This window comes from Balaenoptera borealis (genome assembly GCF_965194805.1).
Source record: "Balaenoptera borealis genome assembly, chromosome: 1".
NCBI classification, from domain to species: Eukaryota; Metazoa; Chordata; class Mammalia; order Artiodactyla; family Balaenopteridae; genus Balaenoptera; species Balaenoptera borealis.
The window spans coordinates 763,209-774,546 of NC_138860.1; positions in this window are offsets into that span (position 1 = coordinate 763,209).

Here is an 11,338-nt window from a genome sequence, read left to right on the forward strand (position 1 = left end):
GCCCGGGACGCGAAGTCCCTCCGTGGAACGAAGAGCCCGGGTGTCTCCCCGGGTCCCGGCGCCTCTCGGGAACCTGTGATCCCACCCCGTGCCCAGCCCCTGCCAGGGCCCTGAGGCCGTCCTGAGGGAGCTCCTAACTAAACTGTTGAACGGCTGCGGGTGTAGACGACTCGACCAGCTCCAGCGGGCTGCGCGCAGGACCAGAAGCGGGAGTCCGCCCGGCTCCGGACTCGCTGGAGTGAGGAGAGCTGACAGGAGGGGTGAGTCTCCTGCCTCCGCGGTGACCCCCGGGCAGTCCTCATCTGGATTAACTCTTCTGCACTGCAGGGGACCGCGACAGGTGTCCAGAGTAGGGGCGCAGCTCCCCGAAAGAGGACCGTGTGGGCGAGCTTTCAGACCGGCTTAACTCCGGAGCCTCTGCCTCTGTTAACCCACAGCCCTGAGCTTAGTCCTCTGCCCCTCGGGGCGTAGGGGCACAGGGTCGCGGCGTGGAGACCCCTCTCCGAGGGGCCCGGGGCTAGAAGCACGCCGGGCTCTGAGCCTCCCCAGCCGCTCCGACCCAGCAGACAGGGGGGGGGAGGCCGGGGCGGGGTGGGGGGGGGGGTGCTGCTTGGTGTCGGTTTTCTCTAGTTCCTGCCTCTGGAGAGCTCAAGCCCTGAGCGCATGAAGAGAAAACGAGGGTCTTAAAGCGGGGAGGGGCGCCGGGAAAGGAAGCCCAGCCTCTGGGCTTCAGACCAGGTAACGCACTAAGAGGCGTCACACTCCTGGAGAATCTCAGGCCCCCCTCCTCTCCCCACGCCCTGCTCGGATCCCCACCCCCCGCCCCTACCTCCACCCGGGGCGGGGCCAGGCGGGCAGTGCCAGCCCGAGGGCGCCACGCCCACGCACGCGGCCTGGGGACCCGAGAGGCCCCTCACCACCCTGGCCAGACCCGCACAAACCTGCCTCTGTGGACCCGGAGCCTTCTGTCCTGGGTGACTGGGTGCTTGGGGGTCCCCTCCTCCAACCCAGAGTCAGGGGAGCTCTGCTTGGGGGGAGAAGCTCTTGGGACTCTGGGGGCCCCTGTCAAGAACAGCACCGAGGCCGAGCTTCTGTGACACTGCGGTCCTGGCAAACAGCTCTGCCTGGAAACTGCCAGATGCTCGAGTCGGGGTCCAGCCCAGCACGGAGACTGCAGAAAAGAGCGGATATAAAAGCAGAGGCTGGAAACTCTCTCTCCTACCCTCAGACTCTTGAGCATAGCGTGGCCGAAGGAGAACATTCCCAGGGGCCCCTGCTCAGCCTGAACTGAGGCGGCCCTGGTAGGATGTGTCGCCAGCTCCCGGGGTCCTGGCCGCCTCCTTTCTGCAGCTGGATCCTCCTCAGTTTCCTGTTCCTGGAAAACCCTCCCCGTCTTTCTAAAGACATGTTGTAGGTGTTAAGCTGTGGCCCGGGCTTTCTGCATTAGCCTGTGTTCTTATCCCAATCAAAAGTCAAGTGAGACCCCCCTAAACACCCCGATTCCTCACCAAGCAGGACGCGGTGTCTGTGATCTGAGGGACGGCTGCTACGGGACCCCTGAGTCCCCCTCCCTGCCCGGGCAGGAGGCAGGACTGGCTGAGAAGTGGGCCTCGCGTCCCTCACGCCCTGTGGTGGGCTCCACCTGGGGGCTCAGCCGCACAGTCCTCGTGCCCCGTGTCCTCGTGGGGGATGGACCTCGCTTCCCCTCTGGATGGGGTAAGAATTGGCATTTACAGGCACCCACCCTGAGCCGCTGGCATCTTGTGAGGAAGATGCAGCCAGCAGCCCTGCCCGAGGCCACTGCACACAGGGGAGGAGATGCTCCAGCCGGTGCTGGACCAGCTGGACATTGGTGAGTGGACCATGTGCCCTGGGCACCTGCAGGAGATCAGCATGTCTGGAGCCTCCTCTCTGGCCCAGGAGGCTGGATACATGTGGAAGCAAGGGAACCACAGGATGTGGGCTGTGGCCGGTGCCGGTGGCATCCACATGCTTCCTCTGGCCTGTCTGTCCACTCAGCTTCCCCTGGGGCCGCTGTGTGTCCCGGGTGTGGATCAGGGATAGAAGCCTGAGCTGCCAGCCCTGCCCTGAGACTGTGGACGCAGGCCCTGCCCGGCTGGCTCCTGGCTTTGCCGTCTGACTGTCTGATCCAAGCCTCCTTTGAACTCTGGTCCGTGTCTAGCCCAGCAGGTGGGAGGAATCAGCCTTGATGCTCTGCTGTTCTTAGACTCCTGAGCAGGGCTTTCCAGCTGGGAGGGGCTCCTGCTTACCTTCTACCCCTTCTCCAGTTCCCCCCATCCCCTGCCCGAGGCCTGGAGAGCCAGGGGTGAGGCCGGCTGGGAGCCAGCAGTTGGCACTGGACCTTTAGAGGGATTGTCCAGACACTGTCTGCTGCTCGGTGACCTGAGGACATTAACACACCCCTAGGCTTAGATCTTTCTTAAAAGGAAAATTTTCTTTTTCTTAGTCAACAACTTGCATAAAACCTGCTTTTTTTTCTTTCTTTCTTTCCTTCTGCTTTTCTTTTTTTTAATTTATTTTTATTGATATACAATAGGCAACATTCTATTAGTTTCAGGTGCACAACATAATGACTTGATATGTGTATATATTGCGAGTAAATGGAGAATTTTTATACTGTCACTACTGTGCGTCTGCCGTAGGTGGGTGCTTTTCTAGTCCAGGGGACACCAAGGGCGCTTGTTAAACCTGCAGGTTCCTGGGTTCCCGTCTGAGGTGGGGCCTAGGAATCTGCATGCTCAACAAGGTACCGCACCCCCACTCTACCGCAGCAGGGTGGCCAAGCTCTGACGACATGCCCTCTGTCCCCCAACCCTCATCTCCCCTACCTCACCTCCCCCATCACACACACACACACGGCACGGCCTTCCACGTCGTATGTCTCCCCAGGACTCCAAGCCCCTGTGGGCATTCTCTTGTCACCTCTGAAGAGGTGAAGCAGCACAGCGTGAGAGGGAGGGATGGGAATTTCTATATCTCTTCTGGCTTGTTCTATAGGTCCATACACTTGTATCACTCACTGCACATACAGTAAAGCATATGCACTTAAGTGTAAAGTATGCTTCAAAGTCCTGTTTTTGAAATGCAGAAGTGGACACAGTTGTATTAGGTCGCAGTAGTTTTCTAGACACAAAAGGGCCCTGTGTGGAGAAGAGGGCCGGGCAGGTGATGGGCCGTCTGCATCCTTACGGTGTTACTCCCGCCTTGGATGGACCGGGGCACCGGCTTCAGGGTTTCCTGTTTCCTGACAGCTCTGGGGGCACTCAGGCCCCAAGTTCCTGCTGGTGGGAGTGGCTTTCTGCTGACAGGACAAGAGGTCCAAGTTGAAGTTTGCTACCTACCGGCTCCCAAGTGTCTACAGCAGTTGTAGAACCCTTCCAGCTCCATCCTGAGCACCCAGACTCTGCCCTTGTGGTGGACAATGAGATCATCCATGATGCCCCAACCCGGACACCGAGTGCCCCACCTCCACCAGCCTCAGCTGGCTCATCTCTGCCTCCCTGCTTTGAGGATGCCCTGGCCTGGACCTCACGGAGCTCCAGGTGCCTCTGGTCACTGACTCACCCGTTGTCTTGGCTGCAAAGGTCGACCAGAGGAGCTCTCAGTGTCCAAGATCTCCAGTGCCTGCTTTGAGCCCTCCAGCCAGAGGGTCGAGTGCGGCCCCCGCCATGGCAGATCCACAATGGAGACCCGGTGCCCAGGATGGGAGCTGCCGTGGCTATGGTCAAGGGCAGGCACCCGTCCGGCTGGGCTGGTGTCCCACAGCTTTCAAGGCAAGTGGGAATGAAGGGAGGGATTGGCGGCGGCCTGTGGACCCCCTGAGCGGGGAGGGTCCTGCAGAGCTGGAGGCATGAAAACAAACACACTAGGGATGGGAGAGTCCTGCAAATTCAGCTTCAGAGGCTGTCTTTCACTTAACAGATCCCACCGTGTCTGGAACCCAGGTCTTTGGCCTGTGCCACAGGGTCGAATCTATCCGAAAGTTTGCCTTTGTGAAAGGAAAAGTGTTTCATGCCTGTTAGCCTGTCAGACAGGCATCCCCGGGCCTGCCAGTCAGGCTGGGGCGAGGGCATCACCGGTCACATGCCGGGGACACACCCGCTCACTGTGGCTCCCACAGGGGCCGGGTCGGGGCAGGGAGGCAGGGGGCACAGAAAGGCCTCCATTCAGATAACGGACAACACGGGGGTCAGAGGTCTAAGAACACCGTCTCTTCCTTTTGAGTAACTGGTTTCCACTCCACCCTCTCATCAGTTCACAGTTCCAGAGGGAACCTGGCGTTAAGACCTGGTGCAAGTTTTATGGGTTTTCTTCCAGGGTGAGACTCTAGCAGCTGTGGCGTTGAGGAAACAGGCAGCTTTGCCACCCTGTTACCCTGCTGCCCACGTGAGCATGAAGGGAGGGCAGGCAGGGCTCCTGATCACAAAGATAATAGTGAAGAGGTGTCTGTAGCTCAGCACGAGGGCAGCAGGGCAGCGTATCCGGGAGGCTGCAGGTTAGGAAAGCTGTGGCTTCTCGGGGTGGAGCAGCTGCCCTCAGGAAGTAGCGCCCTTGCCGTCCTTAGAGGCTTTGAGGGGAAGATGTCCTTTTTTAAAAGAAAAATTTGTATTGAAGTATAGTTGATTCACAAGGTTGTGTTAATTTCTACTGTACAGCAAAATGATTCAATTATACATATATCTACTCTTTTTCCGATTCTTTTCCCATATAGGTCATAACAGAGTGTTGACTGTAGTTCCCTGTGCTGTACAGTAGGACCTTGTTGTTTATCTATTTTATATATAGTGGTGTGTATCTGTTAATCCCAAACTCCTAATTTATCCCTTCCCCACCTTTCCCCTTTTGTAACCATGAGTTTGTTTTCTATGTCTGTGAGTCTGTTTCCGTTTTGCAAGTAAGTTCATTTGTGTCGTAATTTAGATTTCACATGTAAGTGACATCATATGGTATTTGTCTTTCTCTGTCTGATTTAACTTCACTTAGTATGATAATCTCTAGGTCCATCCGTGTTGCTGCAAATGGCATCATTTCATTCTTTTTTATGGCTGAGTAGTATTCCCTTGTGTATGTGTACCACATGAAGTTGCCCTTTTTTAAAACACTGAATAGGAAATGTATTTATATATTCTGAACAGAGCAATGTTTAAAGTAGGTTAAGTTTAGATCCAATTGGAGATTGTCACAAGGTTTTATATTGTTTAAACTATTAATTTTCTAAACTACAGGAAAGTGGTGAGACTAGTGTAATTAATGGCCATATACCCACTACCTGGATTCAATATCTGAGTCTACTGTGTTTATTTTGCTCTGCTGACCCATTTAAACTCACTTATAGCTACTACATAACACACCAATCTGTTTTTTGTGACTAACGAAACTAATAATACTTCCCCAAAGAATACCTAATCGGTATTCAAACTTTCCCAGTTGCCACAAAATTTGAGTCAGTTTTTCAAAGTCAGCATATAATCAAGGACCAAGTGTTGTATTTATTTGTGTCTTCAATTTTTTGCCATAAAGCAGCCACCCTTTTTCTGAACTGTGATTCGGAAGGGACTCGTCTCACCGTCTTGAACGCCCCACGTTCTGGAGTTCTGTTTCCTGGTGGTGGGCAGCACGTTGCTCTGTGCCTCCGTTTCCTGCAGGCTGGCAGACCAACCGCAGGTGACCGCCCTTCCCAGTCCTAAGAACCCTCGTACAGACAACCTCCAGGGAACACAGACGCAGGCACTCGTGCTACTTGCTGGTTCTTCTTAGCTCGACATCAGCCACCAGCCCCGCGGTGGCGCCGGGGAACAGCGGGGGGGGGGGGTCTGCATGGTCGGCTGAGGCCCCAGCCCCCCCCCCCGGTGCCCAGTGTCTGGGTGCCAGGGGGGAGGACAGGAGCCCCCTGCGGACCTGGCCGCCTTGGAAGACCGTGAAGAGGGGCACAGGGTGGGGGGATGGCGAGGACGAGAGCGAGGACCCGGATGTTAGGTCGTCTCTCCGCACTTCTGCATCCTCCGTCCGCTGTTCCCACGCCCCGGGCGGGCGGAGCTGTGATGCGGGATTCCGCCGGGCAGTGGGCGGTCTCCAACCTTCCAACGCCCTTGCCCTCCTTCCAAGGTAGCGCAGGGTGGCCTCCGCCCGCAAGGGCGCCTGTGGTCCCGGGTGAGCCCCACGGCTGTTAGGACCGGCCTCAAGGAAAGGTGAGCCGCGCCGCCTAGGGGCTCCGGCTGGAGCTGCTGCGGGTGCGCTTGCCCGGGAGCCGAGGGAGAGCGTCTCAGTCCCGGGGCCCAGGAGACTGTCCCCGCGAGGGCAGTGGAGGCCGAGGCCCTGTGCACTCGCAGGCCGGTCCGCGAGCGTCTTACAAGGGCTCCACCCGACACCTTGTTAAGGCACGGCATCCAAGAGCAAGGATTCCAAAAGACGAGACCCTGAAATAATTTACAAAGTGCCCATGAGCCTCTTAGGCGAGGAGGTCTATAGCTTTTATTCTCAACAGGGTCCCCAAAGAGAAAGGAACTATTTTTCTAGGGTCTATGGTCTGAGAGATCAGTGTGTCGTCAGTGCAAGGGCACGGCAGGAGCCAAGGGCTGGGCGGACGCCCTGCCAGCGCAGCCCGGGGTCCAGGCGGCTTGAGAGGCCCCTTCGGCAAGGGGCGCAGGGGCCTGTGCTCTCGCCCTGGGTCTCCCTGCTCTGATTTTTGGACGCTCACTTCTGGCCTATAGCTCAGGATGTGTGTCTGCACCAGTGAGCCCTGGGGCTGCCTGAGAATGTCACTGGAGGCCTTGCCTTGGGTTCAGGGGACGAGGTATTAGCATTAACCTAGGAACTGACCCCAGCGTCTGTGAGCCCTATGTGATGGACCCCTGGGAGGGGTTTGCTGAGAGGATGGTGCCCAGCCCCACCCCGTGACCCCCACGGGGCCCGCACATGCGTGTCATGGGGGCTGTCAGTCCCAAGCTGTGGCTCTGGCCCCCCAGCTTCCTCTGTCCCCACAGGTCTGAGGGCAGAGGTCTGACAGTTCCCGCTCGACAAGGCCCTCAGCCTATTTTATTGGTTTGTCTTAATCTTAAAAAGCCCAGCTCTGGCCCTGGCCTGGGTCTTCCTTACCTGCACCCCTTTCTTCCATTTTAGGGAACAGAGTCTCCCTTGCTAGAGGTGTTAACTTTTTTAAAAAAATTTATTTATTTTATTTATTTATTTTTGGCTGCAATGGGTCTTCCTTGCTGCGCGCAGGCTTTCTCTTGTGCTGAGCGGGGGCTACTCTTCTTTGCTGTGCAGAGGCTTCTCATTGCGGTGGCTTCTCTTGTTGTGGAGCACGTGCTCTAGGTGTGTGGGCTTCAGTAGTCGTGGCACAAGGGCTCAGTAGTTGTGGCTCACAGGCTCTAGAGCGCAGGCTCCGTAGTTGTGGTGCATGGGCTTAGTTGCTCCGCGGCATGTGGGATCTTCCCGGACTGGGACTTGAACCCGTGTCCCCTGCATTGGCAGGCGGATTCTTAACCACTGCGCCACCAGGGAAGCCCCTAGAGCTGTTAACTTTCTACTTAAGAACCTTTTAACTTCCTGGTTCCTCTAGGGCTCTGGGGGCTGGGATTGGGGGGGCCGTTAAGGAACAAGAGGAAAGGGGGGTGGTCAGAGAAACCTTCCCCGGGGCCGCGTCAAGGATCTGGGTCTATGTTGGGTGGGTCCATCCAGCCTGCTCTGCTGGGATCTTACCTGGACACCAACAGCCGACATTCTCTTTCCTCTCTTCCTTTCTCTGCTTTTTCCCTTGCTGGGCACATGAATTCATACATATCAATATTAGCAGTCCTTCTGTTTGTTCAAAGCACCAAGAAGAGCGACCACCCCTCATCACACAGGAGCCCAGGCAACGGGAAGAAGGAAGGCCAGGGAGGGTTGGACATGTCACCCTGAGCCGAGCCCCCCCAGCCCCCGTCGTGGTCCCGTACCAGATAGTGAGTCAGTCACTAGTGTGCAGAGCAAGCTGCGTGATTCACCTGGACAAAGTCCCAGCTGCCGTTTCCTTCTCTCGTGGCCCTAAACTGGAATAGATGTGAGTCATGCTCTTTTCCCACCTCCCATCCTTTTTGAATTTTTTAAATAAGCAGAGAGGATCTTTGTTAAATCTGTGCTGGACCCCACCTCCAAGACCCAGCTGGAGCCAAGTCCCTCGGTCCCCAGGGAGAGCCTTGCCCGGGTTCCTTTCAAAGTAGGGAGCCCTTGGTAGGGTGAGGATGGAAGGAGAAAGCACTGCCTTCGGAGCTGTGGCCTGAACTGGAGACACCTGAAGTCAGTAGGTGCTCTGCCTAATGCGTGAGCATGAAGTGACCGCTTCCCCGGCAGGGCTGGGATTTTCTCAAAGCTGCTGTTACTGGGCTGGAGTTGGAGCTGTAGGACTGCGGTCCTGGCCACAGCAGAGGTCTGAACCCAGGTGACTTCCTGCAGGTACCACCACCTCGCCTGACCCAGCCCCCGGGGCCACTGGGGGAAGTTGGTGGTTCTCCTGCTGATGGTCCAGGGCAGAAGACGACAGGGAATTAGCCCCGATACGGGCGGGAAGGCTAGAGCACGTGGCCCGTATGCCAGGCAAAACAGAAAATTCCTGCGCTCAGAGACCGTATGGATGGGGCGGGAGGCTGTTTCTCTCCGTGGTACCCGGTCTCAGGCTGGCTCCGCACCTGCGCTGTGACCGGGTGGCTGAGACCAGAGCCTGTAGATCTGACCGCTCTCAGGGGTAAGTTTGTCTTCTGTCGGACGTGTTGACAGGTTTCCGCACGTATAAGGTGAAAGACAGGCTCCTGGGTCGAATTGTTCCTTTGTGAAGCTTTTAACAGTTTTCCTAGTCTCGTGTGTTCCCCGCCTCCTCCCCGGGGAAAGCTGCGATGTGAGAACCTGCTGGCTCTGTCCGTCCTTAGAGCTCCAGCGAATTGGATGAGAAGTGCGTGGATGAGCCTGGAGGGCACGGGGGCCCCGGCCCAGCCCAGGGGAGGCTTCCGGCAGCCGGGTGCTGAAGGCGGCAGAGGCGGGTGTGGGAAAAGGTGTGGGAAATGCGGGCACACTTATGCTCAGGTAATGCTGAGTCGTTTGTAGCTGAAACTCGAGGTGGAGGAAGAGGCAGCTAGAGAAAAGCGTACAGAGCTGGATGACTTTGGCTTTGCATTTCTTTCTCAAATATTTATCGAGCATTTCTACATGCCATGGATTTTTCTAGACACTCTAGGGAACCAGTGGGGAACAAAGGAGTTTAACTTCCTCCTGTATGAAATCTTCAGGTGCTGCACTTGGGAAGAACCTGTCCTCAGGGCAGTGGTTCTCAGCCTGCGGTGAAGCCGCGAGATGTTTTAGGTTGTCACACTGGGGCACGTGGTAGGTAGAGACCAGGGGCGCTGCTCTACACCCTACAAAGCACAGGACAGGTCCCCACCACAAGAATGATCCCTCCCCCAAATGTCAATAGTGCTGAGCTGGGAAGACCTAGCCTCAAAGGATGGCTTGGTGTTTGCAGGAGGGGAGCTTTCAGGGTGGGCAGGTCTCCACGCACGGGCGGTGAAGGGACAGAAGCAGCTGTAGTGACCAAGGTGGTGAATAGGCTTCACTCGGAGCAGTGAGGTGGGGGAGGGAGGGGCTGGGGTCACAGCACTTGGTGGCCAGATGACGTGTCACACGGAGCGGAGCGTGGTTGACTTTGGATTCCTGCCTCGGCCCTCATGCGATGCTGTCCCTGCCACGTGGTCCCATCTGGATGTGGAGACGGATTCAGCTCTGGACGTTGTATGACTCCCCTGAGGCTGCCGTAACAGAGTCCCACAGGCTGGGAGCCTTCAACCACAGAAGTTGATTTTCTCACCATTCTGGGGGCTGGACGTCCACCATCAAGGTGTCAGCGGGGTTGGATTCTTCCGAGGCCTTTCTCCTCGCTTCACAGACAGCCGTCTTCCTCCTGTGTCTTCCCTCTGTGCCTACGTCCTAATTCTCTCTTCTTGTAAGGACACCAGTCGTAGAGGACTCACCCGATGACCTTAGTTTATCCTCATCACCTCTTTAAAGGTCCTGTTTCCAAACAGTCACATTCCGAGGTGCTGGGGCCAGGACTTCAGGGGCACAGTTCAGCCCCTAGTAGATCGTTCAGCTTGAGGTGCCCAGGGGCTGCTCTAGAGCCTGAGGTCAGGGCGAGGTCAGCTGTGGGGAGTGTGGAAGGACAGAGGGGACAGTTGGGGTGCGGCTGTCCACAGCGGGAGAGACGCCCAGCCACGAGAGGAGAGCCACGGATGGCTAGGGCACGGGACGTGTTCTGGTGCGGACTACGAGGCTCAGAGACGCAGTGACAGGTGGGTGCTTGGACAGGTGCGTCTGAAGGTGGGAAGTTGGACTTCCTGGGAGAAGAATTCATTTTATTTATTCACATGAATGCAAGACACGAGTCAGACGGTCTTCAAGACTTTTGATCTTCTGGGGGGAGGGGAAGAAGCACCTGGAGCGAGACGACCCCCCCGGCACCCTGGGGGCCCATGACATCAGTTCCTCAAGCAGTACACGTGGCCCCACCCCCCGAACCCTGGGGCCTCAACACAGCCACTACCAAGGGGTCCCTGGCACAGGGACCGCAACACCTGCCGCTGGAGTCTAAGCTTAGGAGGGAAGAAACAAAGTCAGGGGGGGAAGCTCTGTGAACAGGCCACAGTACAATGTGACTGTGAACCTGGGCAGACAGTCCCCGGGGTGTTGACTGAATGGGTTTTCAAGGCTGCATAGGAGTTGACCAGGCCGATTGGAAGGAATGAGGCAGAGGGCACAGCCTAACATCTTAGAACTACACCCAGCTTTCCCTGGAGGAGCAGGGCAGAGTGGTGGAAAAAGGTGAAAACTACAGAGCAGGCCGTTCACAGGAGAGGGACCCCTGCCCAGACAGGAGCCCCCTGGTGAGGAGTGAGGGCCCCGGAGGCGGGGCCTAGTTGCAGCGAGCGGGGGCTACTCTTGTTGCGGAGCACGCGGGCTTCAGTAGTTGTGGCACGCAGGCTCAGTAGTTGTGGCTTGTGGGCTCTAGAGTGCAGGCTCAGTAGTTGTGGCTCGCGGGCCTAGTTGCTCCGCGGCATGTGGCATCTTCCCGGACCAGGGCTCGAACCTGTGTCCCCTGCATTGGCAGGCGGATTCTTAACCACTGCGCCACCAGGGTCCCTGTGTGGGTGCATCCCACGAGGCACGTGCCGAGCTCCGAGCCAGGTTAAAGGTCTCGGGGAGAGGTGTGGGGGAGCTGTGGTGCCCGGCTGTGGGCAGAGAAGGGCAGTGACCACCTGAGACCTCAGGAGTGCGTGGGTTAAGGTTCACGGGG